The sequence below is a fragment of the Staurois parvus genome, unplaced genomic scaffold, assembly GCF_062004578.1.
Source record: "Staurois parvus isolate SC_StPar_1 unplaced genomic scaffold, SC_StPar_1.0 ptg000136l, whole genome shotgun sequence".
In the NCBI taxonomy this organism is placed as follows: Eukaryota; Metazoa; Chordata; class Amphibia; order Anura; family Ranidae; genus Staurois; species Staurois parvus.
The window spans coordinates 15,719,182-15,727,863 of record NW_028317932.1 but is presented as its reverse complement, the minus strand read 5'-3'; positions in this window follow the sequence as shown (position 1 = coordinate 15,727,863).

The window sequence follows — 8,682 nt, the reverse complement described above, 5'->3', positions numbered from 1 at the left end:
TTCACAAACTCCCAGCCATGTGACATGGATCAAATTAAAACTCTAAAAATCTAAAAGGCACTGCATGGCATATTTGTGTAGCACTACCCCTGTAAAAGCTGCTGGTTAGGATGGGTTCCCTGTTCTTTGCCCTGACCAATTAAGAACTTCAGCCTCTCTGACACACTAGATTGAGTGTGCAAAGCAATTAATATCACAAATAATAACTGAAAGTAATACTTAGTACCCAGTAGTAGTACTATATCACAGAAACAATCATTGAACCAGTTAGCAAAGGCAAACCTAATGTATTGTCAACTGATATGCTTGGTAACAAAAGTAAGCATAGAAATGGGTTAACAATGGTAATAACACAATTTAGCCTACAGGGTGATTAGTGATAAGGACTAGGCATAAGATGACACATAATAGGAGATTTACTAAATCTGGTTGACTCAGAATCGTGGGCACTTGTGCATGGTAGCCAATCAGCTTCTAACCTTAGCATGTTCAGTTAAGCTTCAGCAATAAAACCTGGAAGCTGATTGGTTTTTATGCAGAAGTGGACAAGATTCTGAGTCAACCAAGTTTAGTAAATAAACCCCATAGCATCCAGATCAAAACAAGCAGTAGCAAGGTCACCTAAAGTGTAGCAGTAAGCAGTAATTAAGTGCATTATTGGTGACTATGCAAGGCCTAGACCGACTGGATGTGCACTGTTCATAAAAATGAAGGAAAGGGGAGAAGGGAACAAAGGGGACCTGCAGGATGCCGCCCTGTTCTTCTGCCGGCTACCGTTGGAGCCCTTTAAGAAGCATTGGTACAATAAACAAAAGTTTCAACAAACCAGCATGCAGTTTAGGTGCAGTGAAAATGCAGCGAAGGTGCAGTATAGGTGTAGTATAGGTGCAGTATACTAAATGTCCTGCCTCCAGTCCATGCTAGCTATGTGCACAATGGACAGTACTCTTTCACCAGTCATTGTCATGTGGCTGTGATCTCTCTCTGTAGAAAGTTTCAGAAAACAGCTCCACTCTTCCTTGCCCCAGTGTCTCTTGAGAATTATAGTGCAAAGGGTTCATAGCGCCACAATGTGGCTTACCCTTTGGACTTCTAATCCCACGATCTTCAGTGTTCTGCATAGGATTCCATAGGTTTTTTTGGCTATAGTTCTCCCTCTGCTGACTTGAGGGCACAGTGAAACACAACATTCAGCATAACAGCAGAAAGTGAAAGTAAACTGATTGTAAAAAGGGAAAAGTCTATTTCTCCAAGTTTCTGTAGTCCAGCACCTAAGCAGTTAACATTGTATCTTTGTGCCCTGAGTTCTTGTCTCACCTGTGGTACCACCTGCATCTAGTGTTTATGTGGGTCCCGTCTCCCCCAAGCATTCCAACAGCATATTAGTAGGTTGATTGGCTTCCTTGCGAGCAGGGGTGGACCATTTCCTCTTACAGCGCAGCTGCACACAGGCCCCACAGAACAACAATTGTTTTTCCAAAAAGTTTGCTTCAGTGTCTATCAATTGGCATCCAGCACTGATACCATTTTTCCATTGTGGCAATGTCCTGGTAAAACCTGTGTTCTTCATTGACTGCACCTACATTTTTGGGAAAGAAGTCCAAATGTGAATACAGATAATTATTCTTAAGTGACATGTTGCACTTCATTGTTTTGTATGCTGTCAGAAGTGTGTCAACCAGCTGAATATATTTTTGTGCTCTGTAGTCCTCAAAAACAGTTTCAACATTTCTGAAAGCATTCCAGGTGATTTTTATGGCCCCACAACCAGATCTTTAACCACTTCCTGCCCTCAACGTACTGCGGACGGGCGGTAGCTGCAGGCAAAGCGACGTACCCGTACGTCGCTTTGCTCTTCTGAGTTTAGAGCCCCCCCGCTGACCCCCGCTGTCATTCGTTGTAGGAGATGTATGTCTGCAGGTCTCAGCCAGTGATTATGACCAGGACTCTGTCGATCTCCTACAGCAAATGGAGATGCAGGGCTGTGCTGTATTTGTAAATACAGGCACAGGATCTAGCTGGTTCTTCTCTCCATGGATCTCTGGAACCATTTTGTTCCAGAGAGAAAAGAAAGATATCACACGTGAGTAAAAGCAGCACACTGCACCCACACATGTTAGATAGAGTCATCTTAACCCCTTGATTGCCACATTTAACCAATAGCTGCCCGGCCAATATCTGTTTGGAGGCCGGCAAAATGCTGTAGATTTCCGGGGTGGACGCCATATGACGTCCTCCCGGGCATGCACAGTTTTCGCGCTTGCAGAGCCGCGCAGCGGCGCGATCTGTCACCGGCCGTGTACCTCGGACATGGCCGATGACAGATCTGAGTACCGGCCCCCCGTTGCCGGTACCATGTGACCTGCTGTGACCAATCACAGCAGGTCACATGACAGTTGTATACAATGGATGGCTTCATTCATGCCATCCATTGTATTCTAGTGTCTAGCTGTGAATGGTCACAGCGATCACATGCACATGTCATGTGATTAGCTGTGGCCAAATCACAGCTAAGGACAAAAAAAAAACTCTGAATGAATCGATGTCATTCAGGTAAATGCTTGTTTATAGCAAAGTAGTTCTTTGCTATAAGCAAATTGTGTAAAAAAAAAAAAAATACTGATCACTTCCCCAAAGTAGTACAATGTGACTATGGTAACATTGTACGACTTTGGACATAGTGAAATATGAAAAAAAAATTTAAAAAAAATGTAAAAAATTTAATAAAAAATAAAAAATATATATATATATTTTTTTTTTTTTTCATACTGTCACCAGTCAGTGTCCCTGATCACCACCATGCCAGTTATATGATGATGCTGTACTGCACTGGTGACAGTATGTAAAAAAAATAGTGAAAATATTTTTTTTAATTTTTTTAATTTTCCTGAAAAATTATGACCAAAAAAATACAACTTCAAAAAACTCGCCATACCTCTTATGAAGTACGTCGGACTGTCTACTTTGCAAAAAGGGGTCATTTGGGGGATATCTGTGCTGTTCTGACATTCTTGGACCTCAAGAAATTAGATTGGCTGTCAGTACTTCAGGATTGATCAATATTCAGATCTATACCATAGTTTGTGAACTCTATAACTTTCCTACAAACTAAAAAATACATCATAATTTTTGTTATTTTCACCAAAGACATGTAGTAGAATACATCTTGGCCTAAATTTATGAAGAACAATTATTTATATGCAAACTTTTATAACAGAAACAGAGAAAAACCTGTTTTTTTTTTCAAAAGTTTCAATCTTTTTTTGTTAATTTAGCAAAAAATAAAAACCCCGGCGGTGATTAAATACCACCAAAAGAAAGCTCTAGTTGTGTGAAGAAAATTATACAATTTTAGTTTGGGTACAATGTTGTATGACCGCGCAATTGTCATTCAAAGTGTGAGAGCGCTGAAACCTGGAAAATGGCCTGGGAGAGAAGGGGGTAAAAGTGCCCGGTATGGAAATGGTTAACCCTTAGATTTCCCCCTGCCACCCTGCCAGTGCCATTAGTACAGAGTCAGTGTACAGTATTTTTCACAGACCACTGTATTAGTGCCACTAACGACATCAGATAGCGTCAAGGTTAGTTAGTGTCCCTCCCTGCTAGGGTCAGCTAGCATTAGATTGCCCACACTATAACACGATATATTGATCACGAACAAAACTATACCAGTGCCCCTTTAGTATTAGTGTTCCCAAAATCACAGTGTTAGCAGGATGATCCCGTTTGCTGCCAGCACTAGCGTTTAGCCCCAACGCTCCCCCCCCCACCCTAGCAATAAGTTCAATGTCAATATAATTTCTGATCACTGTCACCTGTAATACATTGCACACAAAACCGCAGTGTTCGCAGAATCAGGCCTGATCTCGGTTAGCATTTGCCGGTAAATTTTTTTGTAGTGGTTCAATCAGTCCCTGACAGCCAGGTGCTCTTTTTCCCGTCGCACTAGGTACCTGTAAATTTAGAGTCCAAAATGTCCAACAAAAGGTACCCTAGTGAAGAGGCCTACAGGATTCTGAGCATGTCAGGTGAGAGCGAAGGGGAAGACTCCCTGACACAATCAGCCTCAGAATACGAACCTGTAGACAGCAGCGGCACCCTGACAGATAGCTCAGAAGATGGAGAAGAGGTCCCTGTTAAGATCAAGCGTACCCAACGCCATGAAGCTGACGTGCTAGGATTGCATAACTTGTCTCATATGCAGAAGAGTGCCAGCACTAGTGTCGCACTACCTTTTGGTGAACCAGCGAGCACCAGCGGCCTAGTATATCCTGGTCTTTTTTATACCAGCACTGCAGTATCACTTGGTAACATGGAAAGTCCCATAAGTGCAGTACAAGCTGGTGTGGTGGCGAGCACAAGTAGTGTCCCTCAGCCACCAAGAATTCGCACACAGGCCCGTAGAGCCCCTAGTGTCCTTCCGGACGTGATTGCAAATCCTGATTGGCAGCCCACAGATTCTGCAGCACCCGTACTTCCCCATTCACTGCCCAACCCGGAATTCAGGTGGAAACAACAAATTTAACTACTTCCCTTGATTTTATGGAGCTGTTTTTTACAGAAGATTTGTACAATTTGATTGTGGGCCAAAGCATTTTATATGTTCAACAATATATCACCACAAACTCAAATTAAAACCTTGCCAGACCATTCCCATGGAAACCCATTATGGTTTCCAAATTTAAAACTTTTTTGGGTCTAACCCTCAACATGGGCATTACAAAAAAGAACCCGATTCATCATATGCCCGTGTTCTCTGCTGCCATGACCAGGCATAGATATGAGATGATAATGCACTTCATGCACTTCAATGATAACACACTCTGTCATCCTCGAGGTGACCCTGAACATGACAGGCTCTACAAAATTCGGCCCCTCATAAACCACCTCACTGAGAAATTTGCAGATGCGTATACGCCCCAGCAAATCATCTGCATGGATAAGTCCCTCATTCACTTTACTGGCCGCCTTGCATTCAAGCAGTATATCCCCAGCAAGCATACCAGATATGGGGTCAAATTGTATAAGCTCTGTGAGAGGGCCACAGGCTATACGTACAAATTTAGGGTTTATGAGAGAAGAGACAGCAAAGTAGAGCTCCCCGACTGCCAAGACTACATGGGGAACAGTGGCAAGATAGTTTGAAACTTGGTGTCCTATTTGTTCTGTAAGGTGTACTACTTATACGTGGACAATTTGTATACAAGCGTGCCACTATTTAGACATTTGTACAATCTTGGAATTGGTCATGTAGCACCGTGCGAGCTAATCACCGGGGCTTCCCCCAACAGCTTGTAAATACCCAACTTAGAAAGGGGGGGGAAGCCTGCTTGAGGAATGATGAATTGCTCGCAGTGAAGTGGAAGGACAAACAAGATGTTTTCGTCCTGTCTTCCATTCACGCAGACGCGACGGTCCAAATTAACACGGTATCTGGCATTGTTGAGAAACCTCTCTGTGTCCACGACTATAACCTTAACCACTTGCCTACCGGCACTTATACCCCTTTCCTGCCCAGAACAATTTTCAGCTTTCAGTGCTGTCGCACTTTGAATGACAATTGCGGGGACATGTGACACTGTACCCATATGAAATTTTTATAATTTTTTTTCACACAAATAGAGCTTTCTTTTGGTGGTATTTAATCATCACTGGGTGTTTTATTTTTTGCGCTATAAAGAAAAAAAAGCAAAAAAAATTGAAAAAAAAAGTTTTTGTTTCTATCATAAAATTTTGCAAACAGGTAATTTTTCTCCTTCACTGATGTGCGTTGATAAGGCTGCACTGATAGGCAGCACTGATAAGCACTGATGAGGTGGCATGGATAGGCAGCACAGATGGGCACTGATAGGAGCACTGAGAGGTGGCATTGATAAGCTGCACTGATGAGCTGGCGCTGATGATGCTGCACTGATAGGCGGCACTGATGGGCAGCACTGATGGGTGGCACTGCTGGGCACAGGTGGGTGGCACTGCAGGGCACAGGTGGGTGGCACTGATGGGCACTGGTGGGTGGCACAGGTGGGTGGCACTGCAGGGCACAGGTGGGTGGCACTGATGGGTACAGGTGGATGGCACTGATGGGTACAAATGGGCAGCACTTCTGGGCACAGGTGGGTGGCACAGGTGGGCGGCACTGCTGGGCACTGATCATCAGGGCACTGATGATCAGTGCCCTGATGATAAGTGCCGATCCCTTCGCTGACAATTGCCAGTTCTCGGCAGTACTTTCCTCACGCTGTGACAGCGTGAGGAAAGTGCAGCTGATAACCAGCAACTGTATTTAACCGCTGATCTGCTGTGGTATTGGCCACAGCTGATCATGTGGTAAAAGGCCACCGTGATTGGTCGTTTACCATATCCCGTGATCATCTGTGTTCGTAGCACACAGTCATCACCGGCGGCGCTGGGTGCGCGCTGCTGGGGACGAGCAGGGGGCATGTTCTGGAATGACGTCCAGAACCAGACAACCGCGCTGTAGCCGTCCTTCGGCTATAGCGAGGTAGGGAACTGGTTAACATGGGAGGGGGTGGACTTCAATGACCAAATGATGAATCCGTACCTAGTTTCCCGGAAAGCTCGACACTGGTACAAAAAGGTGTATATTTATTTAATCAATTGGCTATATATAACGCTTTTGTAATTTACAAAGCAACTGGATGAAGTGGATCCTTCCTAAAATTCCAGGGCAAGATCATCACGGCCCTTTTGCATCCAGAAGGTGCTGTGGCCCAATCCTCAAATCCAGATGCAGTTATCCGGCTGCATAAGAGGCATTTTCCAGACGTCCTCTCCAGTACCCCAACCCAAAGGTCACCCTGAAGAAGATGTTGTGTCCGTAGCAGACACGGAATAAGACGCGACACCCAATTTTTTTGTCCCTCCTGTCCTGGCCAACCTGTTCTCTGCCTCAAGGACTGCTTCCATCTCTACCACACAATAGTGGAGTATTAGTATAGGGTACAGCACAGCCCAGTTCAGGGCACATATTTACACAGGGTCTCAAAGATGTTAGGTAGTCAGGAAACTGGCTATCACATTTTGAGAGACCCTACAATCTGTTTTAAAAAGTTAAAGTTTAAAAGAAAGAAATGTAAATAAGTAAATAAATAAAAAGTTCAAGTCCAAAAAAAATTTAAGTTTTAAAAACCAAAAATAGTTTGGGGGTTTTTTTGTTGTTGTTACTGTTCTACTGTTATGATTTTACTGTTTTATTGTTAACCATTGCTGTTTTCTTTGCAGGAATGTTATTCAGCTGCAGCATCGACTTGTTTATTATGACAACAACAGGAACTTGCTTTCAGAATATACATAAGTCACTGTGTGCAGCACTGTTGGATGAGATTTTTCATCCACAGTTGAAAAAAGAGCATATATGCCGAAGCATGGGGGCCTGGGGTGGCCAGTGGGTGGATGGCCCTTATGCTTCGGCATATATACTTTATAAAATTTTTGGCACATTTCATGTGTGCCCAGCATTAGAAATGGGAGGATGCAGGGTGGTATATTCTAATGGTGGGCATACCACACACCTTTTCTAACAGAGATTTTTTTTTTTTTCATCCAGCCCACAGGCTGCATAAAAAAAAAGAACATAGCATATATACCCAACAAGGACCAGCGATGTATTGGTATTTGACTGAAGTTTAAGTGGTTATACCAGGTTGATGTCCCTTCTTGGATTGGGCTGTCCCTTTGCTGGATTGGGATGTCTCTTTGCTGGACCCAAGTGAGCAAAGAGACAGCCTAGTTCAGCAAAGAGACATCCCCATCCAACAAAGAGACATCCCCACCCAGCAAAGAGACATCCCAATCCAGAAAAAACCATCCCCATCCAGCAAAGAGACATCCCATCCAGCAAACAGACAGCTCATCCAGCAAAGAGACATCCTGCTCAGCAAAGAGACAGCCTATCCAGCAAAGAGACAGCTCATCCAGCAAAGAGACAGCCCGTCCAGCAAAGAGACAGCCTGTCCAGCAAAGAGACAGCCTGTCCAGCAAAGAGACAGCCCATCCAGCAGACGGCCCATCTAGCAAAGACACAGCTTATCCAGCAAAGAGACATCCTGCCCAGAAAAGAGACAGTCTGTCCAGCAAAGAGACAGCCCTTCCAGCAAACAGACAGCTCGTCCAGCAAGAGACAGCCTGTCCAGCAGACAGCCTATCCAGCAAAGAGACAGCTCATCCAGCAAAGAGACATCCCATCCAGCAAAAAGGCAACCCGTTCAACAAAGAGACAGCTCAACCAGCAAAGAGACAGCCTGTCCAGCAAAGAGACAGACTGTCCAGCAAAGAGACAGCCTGTAAAGCAAAGAGATAGGCCATCCACTGCCGTTACAGAGCTGTCACAGTGTGCTGGCTGGTGAAGGAGAGAGGCCTCCGTTGTCCCTTCAGTGTGGCTGTGTCTGCAACGTCCGGCTGGGGAGGTGTCTGTGTGTCCTCGGCGGTGCTTCCTGCTTGTCGTTGGAGCCACTCCGCCTGTCGGCACTGCTTTAGACATAGTGGGAAGTGAGCCATGACCACGGTCTGTGTTAGCCTCTTCCAGACTGCGGACGCCGTTTACCTCCTGCTGTGCAGCCCAGTCATCAACAGGCCGCTCTTTTTAAGCCAGGCGGCCCTGGCCCACTGGGCAAATGTCTTGTTTACCCAATGGCCAGTCTAGGCCTGATTTAAACTTGTGTA